Source organism: Cupressus sempervirens, chromosome 11 (genome assembly GCF_028749045.1).
Source record: "Cupressus sempervirens isolate cs-2001-9-10 chromosome 11, ASM2874904v1, whole genome shotgun sequence".
Taxonomy (NCBI): Eukaryota; Viridiplantae; Streptophyta; class Pinopsida; order Cupressales; family Cupressaceae; genus Cupressus; species Cupressus sempervirens.
Window position 1 is genome coordinate 135,905,708 of NC_143128.1, and position 19,952 is coordinate 135,925,659.

At 30.7% G+C, this 19,952-nt stretch overlaps 1 pseudogene across 1 annotated transcript in view; it reads right to left on the bottom strand.

Annotated features, from left to right (window-relative positions):
- Positions 1–621: 621 nt before the first annotated feature.
- LOC149528571 (glutathione S-transferase F10-like) overlaps positions 622–19,952 on the bottom strand; it is an 80,691-nt pseudogene continuing 61,360 nt past the window's right edge. Inside the window, exons 2-4 of the transcript XR_016358351.1 lie at positions 1,629–1,763; positions 1,459–1,507; positions 622–1,214 (exon numbers count right to left, since the gene is read on the bottom strand). The product of XR_016358351.1 is annotated as a glutathione S-transferase F10-like (transcript). The remainder of the gene's footprint in view (positions 1,215–1,458; positions 1,508–1,628; positions 1,764–19,952) is intronic.

Sequence of the window (19,952 nt, forward strand, 5' to 3'; positions counted from 1 at the left end):
TTCGGTTTTAGATTTGCTATATATTTGTAGAAATAATATGTAATGAATGTTTAGATAGATAACAGAGAAAGCAGACTTTAAACATGAACAAATAGAACTTAAATCATATAACAAGTCTTTAACTATGATGCTTTCCACTGAATACCCAATACATGAAGTAGGTGTAATGGATATTTAAGATATCCATGCAATCTAGTTAATGCTCTCAATATAAGAATCATTGACAGAGTTAATTGCTAATTGATTACTAAATAATGTTCCAATCGTGCTAGAGAAAATTGACAAACAACTGTTAAAGTGGAAAAAAATGATGGAAAATTGATTTTTTTTCATCTTCATTAATTTCAGTTTTAAAAAGAATAATTAACATGAATAAAAATTAAGTATAGCCATGTGTTATAATCAAAATGCCACAGAAAAGAGAAACAACTGTTAAGAAGAAATAAATTGGAAGAGAAACTCATTTTTCTATCTTGATTTATTTTATTTTTGAGAGAACTTAACGTAAATACAAATTAAACATTACAATCAAAATGCCATAGGTTCAGAGTTAAAAGACACAAGCAATTCAAAAAAGGAAATTATGTTATTAACACAAAATATGAAACACAAGAGACATCATTTAGACAAGGGTCTTATTAATTTGCAAAACAGAGTAAAACATTCGAACATGAAAGGCAGCAGCATTCCATCATCTACAGTGTAGATGAGGGTTTCACTATTTTGCAAAACACACAGTGAAACTTTGAAACCTAAGCCACATGATTCATTGTTTCACATGGCCAAAACCTTGTTCCATATAGGCCTAGAGGAAATATCCTCCCACCATGCATTCACATGTTTTCTATCCCTGATCAGATATCCCTGATCGATAGCATTAGCTATATAGTCAGTGAATGGAAGATGAGACAGATCAACAAGGCTGAAAAAATCCCTTGCCAAGTATTTTCTCTTTGACAACCTCTCTTCATACACATCCAACACTTCCCCCAACTTTTGAGCACTGCTCTCAATCAATAGCTTATCCTGAGGCACATTAATCCTTGGGGCAAATATTATCTGATAGACTAATGCAGTAGCATGAGGACTATAGTACTGTCCTTCAACTTCAAGCCATTGCTCAATCAATGCTCTCTCCTCTAGGGTTTTCCCCAACAAAGGAGTCCCCTGTCCTGCATATTTCTCAGCATAGTACCTTATGATAGCCCTTGATTCTACACATACCCAATTCATATAAACTCAGATCTACACAAACCAAATCTGATTTATATGTTTGCAATGACCATATCAATGGTAGATGCACTACCCAGAAAATTTTGCACATATACAAGTAGATTAATCACAAGAAAGCAATTATCTGAGCTACCAACATAAGTTTTGAATCAAAGCATACTGCATGCTAGCTAAATGAGAATAAAATGAAATACCCATAAATAAGTACACAATCAAAATCATTACCAAAGAGTGTGAGACTTCCATCCTGGACTACTGGAACTTTTTTAAATGGCTGCATCACACATCATACAAAGACAAATTCAAATCAATAAGCTTAACCTTATAACTGTATAAATTGGACTATTACAAAACCAACAAAAGAAAAAAAATATATTATAAGAAACAATCCCTACTTGTAAGGCCAGGAACTCTGGTTTCTTATGCTCCCCTTTAATTATATCAATAGGAACAATTTCGAACTAAATATCTTTCTCTATGAAACATGCAAGAACCCTTCTGCTTCCGGCAGTGTAGGCAGGGCCAAGCAGCTGACAACCATTTTGATTTTCTTCTCAAATGGAGAGATAATTATACCTTTTCCTATCCGAAACCCCAAGATATGCTATGCATTTGAGAAAGCTTTGTGATTAAGGAGGTATTTGTAGAAGAGAGGAGGTAAGATTTTTGCTCTATAATTTCGATTTTGGTTGTGTGAATAGAAATAAAAGAGAACAGGTTAGTCAGTATATTTCCATTGTAAGGTTGGTTACGTCTCTTCATTAGCTTTATTGAGGGACGTATCATGGGAGACTATAGAAGTATTTTTAAGGAATAAGATTATCTAACTTGGTTTTTGTTTGTCTCTATGGAAAGGGAAGTAAATAGATTAATTCTATATTTATAAATTTTAGCTTTTAAAATAAAAAATTTAAATTTAGTCTATTAATTTAGTCTTTTGATCATATAGATAAATTTTGGAAGAATTACTTTATACATTTGCATAGCTTTTTCAATATGTGTGAAGTCATGTTTTTAAAAAATTTAATAGATTTTTCTTCATAGATTTAGGAAATTAGAATATTAATTTAAAACTATTAGTCTAATATATTTTCATAACTTTTCCAATATATAAAAAATAATGTCTTCAATGAATTCAATGAATTTTTTTTTAAACTTAATTTAAGAACTTACAATATTAATTTAAACTCTTTTCCACTAAAAGAAAGAAGAATACAATTAGTCTTTTCCAATATGTAAAAAGTCACGTTTTCAAATAATTCAATAGATTATTTTTAACTAACTTGAGAACTTCAAGTATTGATTAAAACTACCATTGTGTACATTTTCAATTTGTTAAAAATTAGTCTTCAATGAATTCAATAGATTTTTAAAAATAAATTAAAAAAATTAGAGTATAATTTGATTCTTTATATGTATCAATTTAAATAAGCTTAGTGTATAAATTTGGCCTTTTGTTCATATAGATTTAAACAAACAAAAAAATTTCTATACATTTCCATATCTTGGGGCCATTTCATCACATAATTCCTCCAATTTAAGAATATAGCATGTTAATGGGTGTTTTTTTTTAAGGTGATAGGACCACTTGAAATATATGTGTGTGTGTGTGTGTGTGTGTGTGTGTGTGTGTGTGTATCTATATGTCTATATAAGTGTATATATATGTATATATGTATGTATATATTTTTATATGTATATCTATATATATGTATATGTATATATGTATGTATATGTATATATATATATAATGTATATATATGTATATATACACACAGATATCCATTTTTTAACAAATACACTTATTCTAACATAAGGAGCTCCTAGAGAAAATAACTAGGAAGAAAAACTCCATTCATAACCCCATCCAGAAAAAAAAATCTCATAAATGCAGGATTGCTAATCTGGGTAATAGAATCCCAAGATAATTTCTTCCATTTTACAATTAATAGAAGAGAGAAAAGTAGAAGTCTACAACTACCACCAGAATCCTAAATACTAAAGTCCAAAAAATGCCTTTCCCCATATAATTTTCCTTACAAGACATATTACAACCAAATGTGACATCATAAATTCAAAAAAGTAGAGAACCCCACTATAAACAAAGCGCTTGTCCTTCATCAATGACCAAATCCAAAAGTTGGAAGAAAAACACTTAGAAACCTATGAAAGTCAAAAAAGACAAAACCATGAAGGAAAAATTCATAGCATAATAAAATGCCTTAATCCTCCATAAAGCCTACTAAAGGATTAGAATATCCAAGCTTAAGAGTAAGATCAGGAGTGAGAAATAGAGGGGCCAAAGCTTGCAAGGATATGGGTGCCTAAGAAATGTCATGTTCCAAAAGATCCAAAATTGAAAAAACCACTTGATGCACACTATTCACATATTCTCTTGATAAGTGAGCACCATATTGTTTTAATTTAGCCTTAACCAGTCAAAATGATTACCTCTCAAGAGTCTTTTTAATGTTCTTGAAAACCACATAAACACCATGATTTTTGAGAGGAGAATGGTGATGAAATAAACCTCCTATGAGAGTGGTGCCATACCAAAGATCATATTTTAGGAAATACTTTACAAGCTTCCCACCTTGCAGAAAACTAGGCTTAACAAACCTACTCACTATCAACTCTAGATGGAATGAAGATTGTAGCAAGTCAAAAACATTAGAAAAAAAAATTGATAAAATCTGAGAAGGGTAGATAATTCTTTTTCTTTAAGGAAAGAGAATTTCATGCCCAATGATTCTTTTTATCCCTCTACGTATGTGTGGGTGATCATAGAAAATAATGGTTCCCAACATATCATCTTTAAGATAACCTAGAAATGACAATTCCCAATCTTCAATTTCCAAACAAACTCTATAATTTCTAGGATAATAGTCCATGTTATTCAGTGTTTTATTTGTATGGATCTAAGAGAAAACAAAACTCTTTCAATATGGTGTGCCCATGTCTAACTTTTTTTAATATGGTCAAGCCATGTCTTTAAAGAATTCATTAGAAATTTCACCAAATTTTATGAATCTAGTGTATTAATTTTGTATATTGTTCATATGGATGCAAACTAAGAAATATAAATTAGTATATGGTTGGGGGAATGTCTTCATTGAATTTAAGAATCTTAGGTATTAATTTTTTATTTTCTTCATATGGATGTAAACTGCAAGAAAGGTCTATAGATTTCAATTTTTTTTTGATGTGATGGGAGTCATGTCTTCAAGGAATTTAACAAAAAAACTTTCCCACTGAATTTAAGAATTTGGTCTATTCATTTTTTTTGTATTGATGTAAAATAAGGAAACACATTACTCTATACATTTTCATAATATTTGTGATATGGTGGGGGAAATGTGTTGAAATATTTCAATAGAAATTATTGCTCAATTTAATAATCTAGCATATTAATTTTGGATTTTCTTTATATGGATGTAAAATAAGAACAAAAAAGTCTTTAGATTTCCCTAACTTTTTCAATGTGGTGGGTGCCATGTCTTCAAAGAATTCAATGATTTTATTTTTCCATTCAATTTAAACATTTGACCTATTAATTTGTTTGTATTGATGTAAACTAAGAAACCACATTTGTCTATACATTTCCATATCATTTATTGTATGGTGGCGGCAATGTCTTCAAAGAATTTAATATGTTTCCTTTGAATTCTATTTATTTGTTATAACTGATTGATTGAAATGATAAATGTTGTATCATTGGTTCACCATAAATATATATATATTGTTTGGCTTTAATTTTCTATAGGTTGGGGTCAAGATTTGGTCCACCTATGTGGTTACTCAAGTTATTGCATTTTTTTTGCGAGCCCATATCAAGAAATCTTGAAGAAAAATTTGCACTCTTTTGGTTTTTTTTTTACTAGAATGTGCGGTTCACTTTTTAGTTTTGATTGCCAAATATGATAGCGAGATATTTTTTACAACACAATTATGTTGAGAAGAGTTGTGCAGGTGTCTAAGGCACTTACCAACATGCTCGTCAAACCAAATTGATCTAGCATAGAGATAATCTAGCACTACAATGATAACAAAGGTTAAACATTGATTGATCCTCAACAACACTGAGTGGGATAATATCACATGTTTATTCAATTAAAGTGAGCCTATTATAATTTTTAAACTAAATATTAACAATCTATATCTAGCTAGAAAAGCAAGAAATAAATATGCAGATGAAAAGTGAAATGTTTAGAGCAAGAATAAAATTGACAAATTTTATAAGTTTTTTTTAAGTCACTCCATTAATAATGGCAACAATTTTTCCAAGAATCAAAATTGTAATAAAATGAAAAGTTTTTACTTATGAGAATAAAATTTGGATGTAAAAAAATCAAATAAAATTTTTCCACTAACACCCACCCTTATGTATAATTATGGAGACTAAAGCCTAAGGAGAGGAAAGCATAAAGAGGTAAAACCTAGTGGGAACAAGCCACTCCTTAAAATATAATATTTGCATGTGATCTAAAATGTTTTAATATCCATCACCCAAATAAGATATTGCAAAAACTGAAAATAGAATAGATGATGTATTTCTCTATAATGTTAATTCAACATTAGATTCTCAAAACTAGATGTAGAATATGATGAACAATCAACAAACAACATTATCCTCCTTAGGAAGAAACATGACCAAAGAAATATGAAAAAAGTCTCCCCAAACATCATAATAATATGTTGGAAGAAAAATAAACATCGATGATGTATTTAAACTCTACTTAGAGGTCTCCATGTTGATGTGTAATGTTGGCATAATCAACCATACATTATTGAAGATGAGAATATAGAATATCCTAGAAAATTACATAACAAACAATTGAAAGAGTCATGTATCTCCTCAAACGGAAAATATATCTTCTCAAAAAGTTATGACAAAGTATCCACACTTAAATATCAAATTTTAAGGAATGGTAATGTAGAGAATGAGGAAGAATATTGCAATGTTTCCTTATAAGAATTGGATAAGAACCATCCTTATCATAGATAAGAAGTATGTAGTTATACTATCTTAAAATGGAAGCACCCATCTTATCAAACTTTTTAGCTTCCACCGTTTAGTGATTTTATGGTCCATGGATACATTTATGCTCAAGTGACCCTTTCTCCCATTTTTTTCCCTTGTTTCCTAACTATTTTTTGGCAATTTTTTGAGACCCCAAGATTATCTCTCATTAGGGTAATCTTGGTATATGTCAACTAGCTCAATTTGTACCTTGACATATTATACTATTATGGCTAGTTTTGCCTTGGATTTATAAATTGTAAAATGTAGTTACCCTTCTAGCTTGCATTATTTTTTATTATGAAAACTTGTATATAAGGAAGCTTGCACACTTTATTTTAACATCCATGTGCACAAATATAAACATTCTTACACCTAAGGAGAACAAGAAAGCATAATTAAGGAATTTATCAAGTTTTAAATGCAATTATCAAGCTCTTCTCAAAATTCAAAATTGTATTATGAGCATTTCTTCTTCAAGATCTAGCATTTTTTTATCCATCAAGGAAGGAAATCTACATAGTGGAATACATATATATATCTTCCTCCTCTGGATTTCTATATCTAGATAGTGGAAGGAAATCTGCATAGTGACCTTGTCATGCGTCTAGTGTTCAGAGGAATGCCAAGACTACTAACCTCTTTCCTTGTCAACCATGATGAATCTTCTATAGGCCATCCTTTCCATTTGAACTGATATTATTCATATGTCCCATTCCTTTTATTTTAATTAATATGACTATTTGGTATACATTTAATCTCCTTTGTAGCTGAAGTAGTTATAGAAATAATCCATAGTGATCTATTACCTCATCTTTTACACCCGCTTCATGAAACCATGTCATGTTTGATATTTTAAATAATCATGAAATATCCAGTTCATTGGAAATTCCAATTCATAGGCATTTACAAAATCATGCTTCTTCAATATCCTACATGGTCCAAACTTCTTCATTTTAAACTTATAATATATAGCTACTCAAAATTGCTTGTTCCTCAAGTGAATCAGGACTTCATGCCCAACCTAAAATTTCTTATGCCTCCTTTTCTCATTTTTCTTATCTTTGTAATATGTATTCATCTTGTTAATGTGCTTCCTTGCCTCCTCATGGATGTTCTTCAAGTACTTTGCAAAATCCTTAGTTGTAGCTCTACTTATCTCCTTTTTGTCCAACTCACTAGATTCAAAATCAGTTACAGGACTACTTTCATATACAATCTAGAATGGTGATTTATTAGTGCCCATGTTGACAAAGTTCTTATATTCAAAGACTAACTATGGTAAAATCAAATCTCATCCTATTGGATTATCTCCAATTAAACATCTCAACAAATTCCCCAGACTAGCCAGTAGATGATGTGATAATCTAAACTTTAAGTTTCTCTTTAACTTATTCCACAATGTACACTAGAAATACTGAATAAACTTGTTGTCTCAATATGAAACTATGCTCTATGGTAAACCATGCAGTCTCACCACTTCATTGAAAAATAATTTTTCCACATGCACAACATCATTAGTCTTCTTCTAGGGAATAAAATATTGGAACTACCATTGGAACAATTTTTATTTTTTCATTCATGTCACACCTTATTGGTGAGAGACTTTCTACCTGAAAAGAGGATCTAGTGGAAAGGTTGAGTTATGTGGAATTACAATGGGCACTTGATCAGTTAGACATTGGAAAGATAATGTGTTGTTTAATCATAACACTAAGTGGGGAAGAGAGTTATGTCAAAGCCTAGAAGAGATTATCAATTAAGAAAAAATAATTATGGTTAATGAAGATTCAATGTAGAATATTTAAGGAACTTATAGTTGAAGCGAAGAAATGTTAGTGCCTACTGAGTAAATAGTAGAAGTTGATCAAATTCAGCATTGCTTGAGTGCTAGTAAAAGATAGACTAATAGAAAGTTTGGACTAAACACTAGTAAATGGACTAAGTGAAAATAGTGTAAGCCAAGAAAGTCAGTATAGTGATGTTCAAGGTTAAGGACATAGTGTTGTCCAAGTGTTAACATTTGATAGTTTTTTAAGGAATTTCATTCTGAATCCAACATAGTTGAATTCTTGGAATATGGAAAGCATGCTGAACACAAGAATTAATGAGATGAAACATTTAATTCAAGGGAAACCATGTTTGAGTGTTTCTATGAATGGATTCAAAGAGAAGTTTGGATAAGTTTCTAGAAGAGGAAAGAGGAAACAAAAAAATGGAAGGATATAATGAATTTAACCTAACCTTGGGATTTATGATGATGTTTAAGTGGTAAAAGATCTAGCTACCTATTTAAGGAGGTATAAGGGCTAAAATAGAAGAGGTTTGGTGCTACTACTCTATTTAATGCCAAAATTGAATAGAAGAATGTGAAGAAGAAGAAAACATAAAGTGACATTTGATTGCTCGAAAGGTTGGTAAGAAAATTAGAGACAAAGATGATAATGGAGGATAGTTAGTGGAACATAATATAAACTACTTTGTGATTTGTATTTGTAAACTGAGTTGTATTTATTCAAATCAATTTTCTATTACTTTCTAACCATTATATAAATTTGAAATCCTTTAATGAAGGTTGACCTAACAATAATTTGTAAATCCTTTAATCAAGGTGAAATTCTAATGGAGTGTTGTAAAGTCCTCTAACAAGGCCACTCCTAACATGGTGATTAAATCCTTTAACAAGGTCAAACATAAAAATGTGTATTATAGCCTTTAATAGGTTTGGATCCTCATAGAGATCACTTTAGAAGAGTGAAACTATTAGTGATATGTTGTTGGTCATTTTTCCAAAATTGGGTTTCTACATTAAATCTCAATGTCATACTTGTGTGGATGTTATTTGAGACATTTTACTATTAATGTTTTACATACTGCAATTTTATTATTATTGGGATAGTAGACTACAAGTTTTATGTTACTAAAATATTTCTATAGAGACTGAGCTACTCAATGTTTAAATTTGATTTGGTTGAAGCATCTAAAGTTTAATTGGTACATCTAGACCTAAGGATAATTGATTCATACCCCTATCTCAGTTATTATAAATCATTCTAACAATTGGTATCAGAGAGTTTGTTCTTGTATAAAGAAGTTCCTAAAGGGACTTAAAGCTAAAGATCAAGATGTAAAAAAGAAGAGATACCCAAGATGAACACAAAGAACTCTCCTGCATCGAAAAGTTTGATGAAATTGTACATTTTTTGAATCATAGATTCAATAGTATTCTATTCTGAGAATGAGTATGTTGCTATACCTACACCCATGAAAACACATAATATAAAGAAGAAATATGAGAAAAATCATGTAGTATTGGAGATTGAATATTCCCTAAGCTACTGAGAGTTTGATGGAATAAGGAAAGGTGATTATGAAAAGAAGATGTGTGACATGTTAGAAAATATCCATTGAGGGGATAAGAATGTACATAGATCCAAATTATAAATCTTGAGAGAAAATTTTGATGACATGAAGATGGTAGAAGGTGAGAACATTACCCAATATGTTGGAAGAATCAAAGAAGTTGTGAATGCTATCAGAGGAGCTAATGGAAACATTAGTGATGAGACTATGATCAATAAGGTATTTAGAACCTTACTTCCTATTTATTCTATTCAATTTTCTACAATACAAGAACTAAGATGTACTCTTGATCATGACCTAACCTTGGATAGTCTAGTTGGTAGACTGACTACTTTGAATTGTCAAATTTTGATAATTTTAATATCATTTCTATTGAATATTCTTTCAAGTCATAATTGGTTTGTATAAGTCTAATAGAAAGAAAGGAAAATATGAGACTAGTGAGAGTGAATATTTTGATGATGATCTTGATGATCTTGAAGCATTAATGGTTAGGAGACTTCCAAGAGGTAGAGGAAAGTACAAAGGTAAACTTCATATAATCCATTTTTCATGCATTAAAGTTGGTCATATTGCTAGAAGGTATCCTAATAAGAATGAAAAGCATGAAAGGAAAGACAACAAGTTCAGAGGAAGAAGAGATAGAAAATACAATGAAGGATACACTGATTACAAAGGAAAAGATAAGAAGTCTTGTTACATTATTGAAGAAGAAAGTGATAGAAAATCTAATATTAATGATGAAGACATTGTTTGTGTTGCTATTAAAGATGATTTTGATGAAGATGAGAAAACTACACTCATTTCATATGTGTGTAAAGGTGAGAGATGGATAGTTGATAGTGGTTGTTCACATCAGATGAATGGAAAGTAATTCTGTAAACCTAGATCATTGTGATATTGCTATCAAGATTTAACTGTGTGATTTTGAGTCAGACTCATTGACCCATGTTTCATGAGCAGTGATTCAACATGAAGCCATCTCTAATGAGAATAAATGGGACACTTAGCAATCATTACATCACCTTGATCCAATGAGTGCTAAGTGTCCCATTTATTCTCATGAGATATGGATTGATGTTGAATCACTACTCATGAAACATGGGTCAATGAGTCTGACTCAAAATCACACAGTTAAATCATGATAGCAATATCACAATTTGACTTGTTGTGGAAATTATATCCTACTTATGAATTTATGAGCTTAAGGGGATTTCTAATGAATGGTTCATAAGGCACAACACTTGGTGAAGGTTTTGTAAATGGGGTTACAAGCTTTAGGTTTAACCATGGAGAAAACTCCATAGTTAAGAACACTCAGGCTGGAGTAGTATTGAGATGGGTGACCTCCCAGGAAGTCCCAGTGCTTTACCCCTATGAGCATGACCTAGATCCAAAGAGTGCTAATTGTCCCATTTATTCTCATGAGAGATGGATTCATGTTGAATCACTACTCATGAAATGTGGGTCAATGACTCTGACTCAAAATCACACAGTTAAATCTTGCTAGCAATATTACAATTTGACTTGCTGTGGAAATTATCTCCTACTTATCAACCTAGATCATCATAAAGGAAGTATTGTTAAGCTTGGTAATTATAAACCATGCTTTGTGCAAGGTAAATGACCAATAAAATTAATTTATAAGATCAGATGTCAAAATTCTTATTCAGTTGACGGACTTAACTACAATTTTTTGAGTGTGGAAAACTTGAACAATTAAGGCTACAAAGTTCAACTTAAGAAGAAGAAGACTATATTCTATATTGGTATAGGATAATTTTTTTAAAGTGGAGACCAAACCAATGGTATTTTTTTCTATGTAGATATATCTAATGATACTTGTTTGTTTGCATAATGGGAAGATATATGGTTATGACATAAGAGGCCATTTCATGTGAACTTTGACAATTTAGTATGGATTAGTAAAATGACGAAAGTAAGAGGGATACCAAAAATAAAGAAACCTGATAATGTGATGTGTAAAAAATGTCGACAAGGAAAAATAACTAAGTCTAGTTTCAAGAGAAAGACCTATACTTATGATGTTATTTTAGAATTGGTTTTTATTAACCTTTGTAGATCAATTTTTGTACATAGCTACTATGATGAAAACTACTTTATTTTATTTGTTAATGAATACTCTATAATGATGACTATGATGTTTTTTAATTAAAAATATGATTCATTTCAAATGTTCAAGTTCTATTTGGCTAGAGTTGAGAGAGAAACAAATAAAATATTGAAGTGTCTAAGATTTCATAGAAGAGGTGAATTCATATTTGGACAATTCATTACATTTTTCAATGATTGAGGAATCAAAAGATGGATGTTTGTACCTAGGACCTCCCCATAGAATGGAATAGCTGAAAGGAAGTATAGATCAATTATGGATTGTGCTAGGACATTGATCATGGGGAAGAATGTTACACTTAAGTGATAGAGAGAAGTTGTAAGTGGAGCTATTTATACCTTGAACATAATTCAAGTCAAGCAAGGTACAAATCTTACACATGATGAGCCATGGTATAGACATGCACCTCATGTGCAATATTTTAAAGTTTTTATGAGGAAAATGTTATATATGTAAAGAGATATAGAAATGAAAAAATTGATGCAAAAAGTGATGTAGGCATATTCTTGCATTATTTCACTAAGAGGAAAGCATATAAGTGTTTGAATTCTAACACTAGAAAAGTTGTGGAAAGTGCAAATGTGAAGGTTTATGAATATGAAGAAAATAATGAAGTTGAACATAAAAAGGAACTTGAAGATTACAAAAGATATATATGCATTGATGAAATCTAGTATAACAGCTTACCCAAACCTTAGAAGAAAGTTGTTGAGGAGAAGAAATAACTACTAAATGTTTAGTTACAAAAAAAATATGCCTAGCAATCTAGGTAGTTGGTGTTGAGCCATTAGAAAATACAATTGGAACAATTGTTATGTTTTTATTAATTTCAAATCTTATTAGTGAGAGATCTTTCTATCTGACTTAAGTCTCATATCTAGATTATTGATGAAGATGATTTGAGATGTTGATCACAACAAAAGCACCTAGAGGAAAGTTTATGTTATGAGAGGAAACTTTAATGAAAACTCGAATAGTTAGACTTTGAAAAGACAAAGTGATTCTCTAATCATGTTACAAGTGAAGAATATAGTTGTACAAAAGCCTTGAAGAAGAGATCAAATATTGACCAAATTCATAGGCTTGACCAAGCAAAAAATTATATTATTAAGGAACTTGAAGTTTGTGTTGAGTGATGCTAGTGTTGAGCAAGCATTATTATCAACCAAGTATTAGTATATGTGCCAAATAGAAAGTTAATAGCAATTGAGTAATCCAATGATGATTGAGGCTATGAACACAATGTTGGTTGAGGTACAAAATTTTCACAATTTATGAGAAATTATAATTTCTAGCCACCAAAGTTGATTTCTTGGAATATATAAAGCCTGGTGAAGATAAGGATGGATAACGTGGAACATTTTAATAAAGGGAAACTATGTTTGTGAATTTCTATGCAAGGATTCAAGAAGTTTAGAGAAGTTTCTAGAAGAGAAAAGAACAAATGAAATGTTGGAAAGATTTTATGAATTTGACCTAACCCTAATATATACGATGATGTTCAAGTAGAAAAGATCAAAACTACCTATGTAAGGAAGTACAAGGTCTAACCTAACCTAAAATTTCTTATGATTCCTTTTCTCATTTTCCTTATCCTTGTAATGTGTATTCATCTTGGTAATGTGTTTCCTTTCCTCATTATGGACGTTCTTTAAGTACTTTGCAAAATTCCTAGCTTTAGCTCTAGTTATCTCCTCTTTGTCCAACTTACTAGAATTAAAATCATTTATGTGACTAATTTCATATAGAATCTAGAATGGTGATTTAATAGTGCCCATGTTGACAAAATTCTTATATTTAAAGTCTACCTATAGTAAAATCAAATCTCATCCTATTGGATTATCTCCAACTAAACATCTAAAAAAATTCTCAAAACTCCTATTCACCACCTTTTTCTATCTATCATTTAGTGGATGATGTGATAATATAAACTTTAAGTTTTTTTAAAACTTATTCCACAATGTGGGCTAGAAATACTAAACAAACTTGTTGTCTCAATATGAAACTATGTGCCATGGTAGACTATGTGGTCTCACCACTTCCTTGAAAAATAAATTTTCCACATGCACAACATCATTAGTCTTCTTCTAGGGAATAAAATATTGGAACTACCATTGGAAATTTTTTTCTATTGTCATTCATGTCAAACCTTATTAGTGAGACACTTTCTACCTAATAAGATGATCTAGTGGAAAGGTTGAGTTATGTGGAATTAAAATGGGCACTGGATAAGTTAGACTTTGGAAAGATAATGTGTTGTTTAATCATAACACTAAGTGGGGAAGAGAGTTATGTTAAATCCTAGAAGAGATGATCAATTAATAATAAATAATTAGGCTTAACTAGGATTCAATGCAGAATATTTAAGAAACTTATAGTTGAAGCCAAGCAATGTTGGTGCCTACCAATTAAGCAGTAGAAGTTGATCAAATTTGGTGTTGCTTGAGTGCTAGTAAAAGATAGACTAATAGAAAATTTGGATGGAAAACTAGTAAGTAGATTGAGTGAAAATATTGCAAGCTGAGCAAGTCAGTATAGTGATGATCAAGGTTGAGAAACACAGTGTTGGCCAAGTGTCAACATTTGATAGTTTGTGAAGGAATTTCATTTCGAATCCAACATAGTTGAAATCTTGAAATATGGAAAGCATGTTGAAGATAATAATTGATGAGGTGGAACATTTAATTCAAGGGAGACCATGTTTTAGTCTTTCTATGAATGAATTCAAAGAGAAGTTTGGATAAGTTTCTAGAAGAGGAAAGAGGAAACAAAAAAATGGAAGGATACGATGAATCTAATGTAACCCTTAGATTTATGACAATGCTTAAGTGGAAAAATATCTAGCTACCTATCTAAGGAGGTATAAGAGATAAAATAGAAAAGGTTTGGTGTTGCTACTTTATTGAATGACAAACTTGAGTAGAAGGATGTGAAGAAGATGAAAAGATAAGGTAACATTTGATTGCTTGAAAGGTTGGTAAGAAGATCAAAGACAAAGATGATAATGGAGGATAGTTAGTGGATTAGAATATAAACTACAATGTGATCTATATTTGTAAAGTGAGTTGTATTTATTTAAATCAATCTGCTATTATTTTTTAACCATTGTATTAATTTAAAATCTTTTAATGAAGGTTGAGCTAACAATCATTTGTAAATCCTTTAATCAAGGTGACATTCTAATGGAGTGTTGTAAAGTCCTCTAACAAGGGCACTCCTAACCTAGTGATTAAATCTTTTAGTAGGCTCCAACATAAAATTGTGTATTGTAATTTTTAATAGGGTTGGATCCTCATAGAGATCACTTTAGAAGAGTGAAACTATTAGTGACATGTTGTTGCTGGTTTTTACCAAATTGGGTTTCCTCATTAAATCTCAATGTCATACTTGTGTGGATGTTATTTGAGACATTTTAATATTAATGTTTTACATATTGAAAGTTTTTTATTATTGGGACAATAGACTACAAGTTTTATGTTACTAGAAAATTACTATAGAGACTGAGCTAATTAATGTTTAGATCAGAATTGGTTGAAGTGTCTACAGTTTAATTGGTACATTTGGACCTAAGGATAATTGATTCACACCCTTGTCTTAGTTATTATAAATCATTGTAATAATTGGTATCAAAGAGTTTTTTCTTGTAGAAATAAATGTTTGAAGGAACTTAAAGCTAAAGATCAAGATGTAAAAAATAGAGATACCCAAGATGAACACAAAATTTTTTCCTTCATTACAAAGTTTGATGAAATTGTACATTTGTAGAATCATAGATTCAATAGTATTCTATTTGGAGAATGAGTATTTGGTTGTACCTACACCTATTATGACACCTAATATAAAGAATAAACAAAAGAAAAATCATGTAATGTTGGAGATTGCATATTCCCGAGAAGCTACTCAAAGTTTGATGGCATAAAGAAAGGTGATTCTGAAAAGAAGATGTGTGACAAGTTAGAAAAGATCCATGGAGGGGATAAGAAAGTACTTAGAGCCAAACCAAAAATCTTGAGAGGAAATTTTGATGACATGAAGATTGTAGAAGGTGAGAACATTACCCAATATGTTGGAAGAATCAAAGAAGTTTTGAATGCTATTAGAGGAGCTAATGGAAATATTAGTGATGAGACTATGATCAATAAGGTATTGAGAATCTTACTTCCTATTTATTCTATTCAAGTTCTTGCAATACAAGAACTAAAATTTACTCTTGGTAATGACCTAATCTTGGATAGTCTAGTTGGTAGACTCACTACTTTTGAATTGTCAAATTTTGGTAATTTTAATAACCTAGCTATTCAATATTCTTTCAAGTCACAATTGGTTTGTATAAGTCCAAGATAAGTAAAGGAAAGTATGAGACTAGTGAGAGTGAATATTTTGATGATGATCTTGATGATCTTGAAGCATTAATGGTTAGGAGACTTCTAAGAGGTAGAGGAAAGTACAAAGGTAAACTTCATATAATCTATTATTCATGCAATAAAGTTGGTCATATTGCCACAAGGTGTCTTGGTATGAATGAGAAGGATGAAAGGAAAGAAAAAAAGTTAAAAGGAAGAAGAGATAGTAAAGATGATGAAGGATACAATGATTACAAAGGCAAAGATAAGAAGTCTTGTTACATTATTGAAGAAGAAAGTGATAGAAAATCTAATAGTAATGATGAGGACATTTTTAATGTTTTTATTACAAATGATTTTGATGAAGATGAGGAAACTACAATTATTTCATATGTGAGTAAAGGTGAGAGATGGATAGTTGATAGTGGTTGTTAACATCACATGATTGGAAAGAAAATTTTAAAACCTAGATCATTATAAAGGAGGTAGTGTTAAGTTTGGTAATGATGCACCATGCTTTGTGAAAGGTAAATGACTAATAAAATAAATTGATCAGATCATATGTGAAAATGCTTATTGGGTTGAAGGACTTAACTACAATTTATTGAGTGTGGAACACTTGAACAATTTAGGCTAAAATGTTTCATTTAAGAAGAAGAAGGCTATAATCTATAATGGTATAGGAGAATTTATTGGAAGTGGAGACCAAACCAAAGGTAATATTTTCTATCTAGATGTATCTGACGACAATTGTTTTTTTGTAAAATGTTAAGATATATGGTTATGACATAAGAGGCCATGTTATGTGAAATTTGACAATTTAGTATGCAATAGTAAGATGAAGAAAGTAAGAGGGATACCAAAACTAAAGAAACCTAATAATGTGATGTATAAATAATGTCAACTAGGAAAAATAACTAAGTCTAGTTTCAATAGAAAGACCTATACTTATGATGTTATTTTAGAATTGGTTCACACTAACCTTTGTGGACCAATTTGTGTACAAAGCTACTATGGTGACAACTAATTTATTCTATTTGTTAATGAATACTCTGTAATGATGGCTCTACTATTTCTTAATTAAACATATGATCCATTTCAAATGTTCAAGTTGTGTTTAGCTAGAGTTGATAGAGAAAGATTTAAAATATTTAAGTGTCTGAGATCTAATAGAGGAGGTGAATTCATATTTGTAGAATTCATCATATTTTGCAATGATTGAGAAATCAAAAGATGGATGTTTACACCTAGTGCCTCTCCATAGAATGTAAAAACTTAAAGGAAGAATAGATCAATCATGGATTGTGCTAGGACATTGATGATGGGGAAGAATGTTGTACCTAAGTGCTAGAGAGAAGGTATAAGTGGAGTTATTTATACCTTGAATATAATACAAGTCAAGCAAGGTACAAACCTTACACATTATGAGCTATGGTATAGACATGCACCTCACGTGAAGATTATAAAGTTTTTTTGAAGAAAGTGTTATATATGTAAAGACAATAGAAATGGAAAAATTGACACAAAAAGTGATGAAGGCATATTCTGTGATTATTTCACTAAGAGTAAAGCATATAAGTGTTTGAACTCTAACAATAACAAAGTTTAAGAAAGTGCAAATGTGTAGGTTTATGAATATGAAAAAAATAATGAAGTTGAATGTAAAAAGGAACCTAAAGATTACAAAAGATTTATATATATTGACGAAAGTGAGTCCAATAACTTAACCAAACCTAAGAAAAAGGTTGTTGATGATAAAAAATAACTACTAAATGCTGAGTTACAACAAAAATATGCTAAGTAGATTAGGAAGTTGGTGTTGAGCTATTAGAAAATACAATTGGAACAATTGTTATATTTTTATTAATGTCAAATCTTATTAGTGAGAGGGTTTTCTATCTTATTTGAGTCTGATATCTAGATGATTGATGAAGATGATTTGAGAAGTTGATCACAACAAAAGCACCTAGAGGAAAGGTTAAGTTATAAAAGGAAACTATAATGGAAACTCAATTATTTAGACTTTGAAAAGACAAAGTGATTTTCTAATCATGTTACAAGTGGGAAGAATACTATTGTATTGAAGCCTTGAAGAAGAGATAAAATATTGACCAAATTCAAAGGCTTGACCAAGCAACAGAGCAGATTATTAAGGAACATGAAGTTTATGCTGAGTGATCCTAGTGTTGACCAAGGATTAGTATTAACCAAGTGTAAGTGTATGTGCCAAATAGAAAGTTAGTAGTGACTAAGTAATCCAATGATGATTGAGCCTTAGAACATAGTGTTGGTTGAGGTACAACATTTTGACAATTTATGAAAAATTATAATTTCTATCCAACAAAGTTGATTTCTTGGAAAATATAAAGCATGGTGAAGATAAGGATGGATGACATGGAACATTTAAATAAAAGGAAACTATGTTTCTACATTTATATGCAAGGATTCAAGGACAAGTTTGGATAAGTTTTTAGAAGAGGAAAGAACAAATGAAATGTTGGAAAGATTTAATGAATTTGGCGTAGCCCTAATATCTATGATGATGTTTAAGTAGAAAAAGATCAAAATTACCTATTTAAGGAGGTACAATGTCTAACCTAACAAGGTTGGAGTATTTTTTGATGCTATTGATTGGAAAACTCAAGAAAAAGGCTAAGAAGCACTAAGAAGAGGTGAAGAGTGATTTCTTGAAAGGTTGTCAAGTGAATCAAAGACTGAGTTTACAATGAAGGCCAGTCAACAGATCAATATTTGAGCAAAAATGGGATTTGTATTTGTAAAGTAAGTTTTATTTTCTATATTAAACTTGATGTTACTTTCTAACCATTATATCAGTATTGAAATCCCTTAGTCGCGGTTAACCTAATAGTCGTATATAAAATCATTAATCAAGGTGGCATTCTAATGAAAATTTCTAAAGTCCTCTAACAAGGCCACTTCTAACAAGGTGATTAAATCTGTTAACAAGGTCACATTTAATAGTGTGTTTTGTAACCTTTAACAAGGTTGGCTCCTAATAGAGCTCACTCCAAAATAGTGAAAAGAGTGGTGTCATGTTACTGGTGGTTTTTTGCAAATTGGGTTTCCACATTAAATCCTAGTGTCAAACTTGTATGGGTGTTATTTGTGATGATTTACTATCAATTTAAATTACATTCTTCAAGTCTTTTATTTTTAGGATAGCAAATTGCTAGTTTATGTTACTGAAAGTTTACTATTGAGGCCAAGCTAATTGATGTTAAGATATGCAGTTGATTAAGTGTTTATTTATTTAATTGGTAGATCTAGACATTAGATAACTAATTCGCCCCCCTTCTAGTTTTTCTAAACATTCTAACAATTTGTATCTGAGCTTTGGTGCTTGTAGAGGAAAGTCTGAAGGTACTTGAAGCTAAAGATCAAGATGTACAAAAAAAGAGGTGCCAAGATTGAACAAAGAGAACTTCCCTCTATGACAAAGTTTGATGAGGCTACATCTAGTAGGAATTTGATGAAGGGTGCTCCCCTTGCTAATCCACATAGGTACCTTTGTTATATTAATCTATAAGACAAAGTTGCAAACTATCACCCAGAGGTGTCTTATAAATTATTTGTGAATTTCTTAAATATGCAACTTTATGCCATCTAGGAAGGTTCTAGACACTCAAAATTAATACCTAGGGTCAAAAAATCCTAAAAAATACATACAAGGTTGATCAAATATAGTTCTATTATTTATTTTGGAATTTTTGTTGGCCCAACTTTGGAAGGCCATAACTCTCAAACCATTTCTCTGATCGGCTATTATAGCCACTCTTCAGAATCGTCAGCTTCTAATCTATAGGCTTTGATTTGGGTAAGCATCCATTTGTTGAATTTT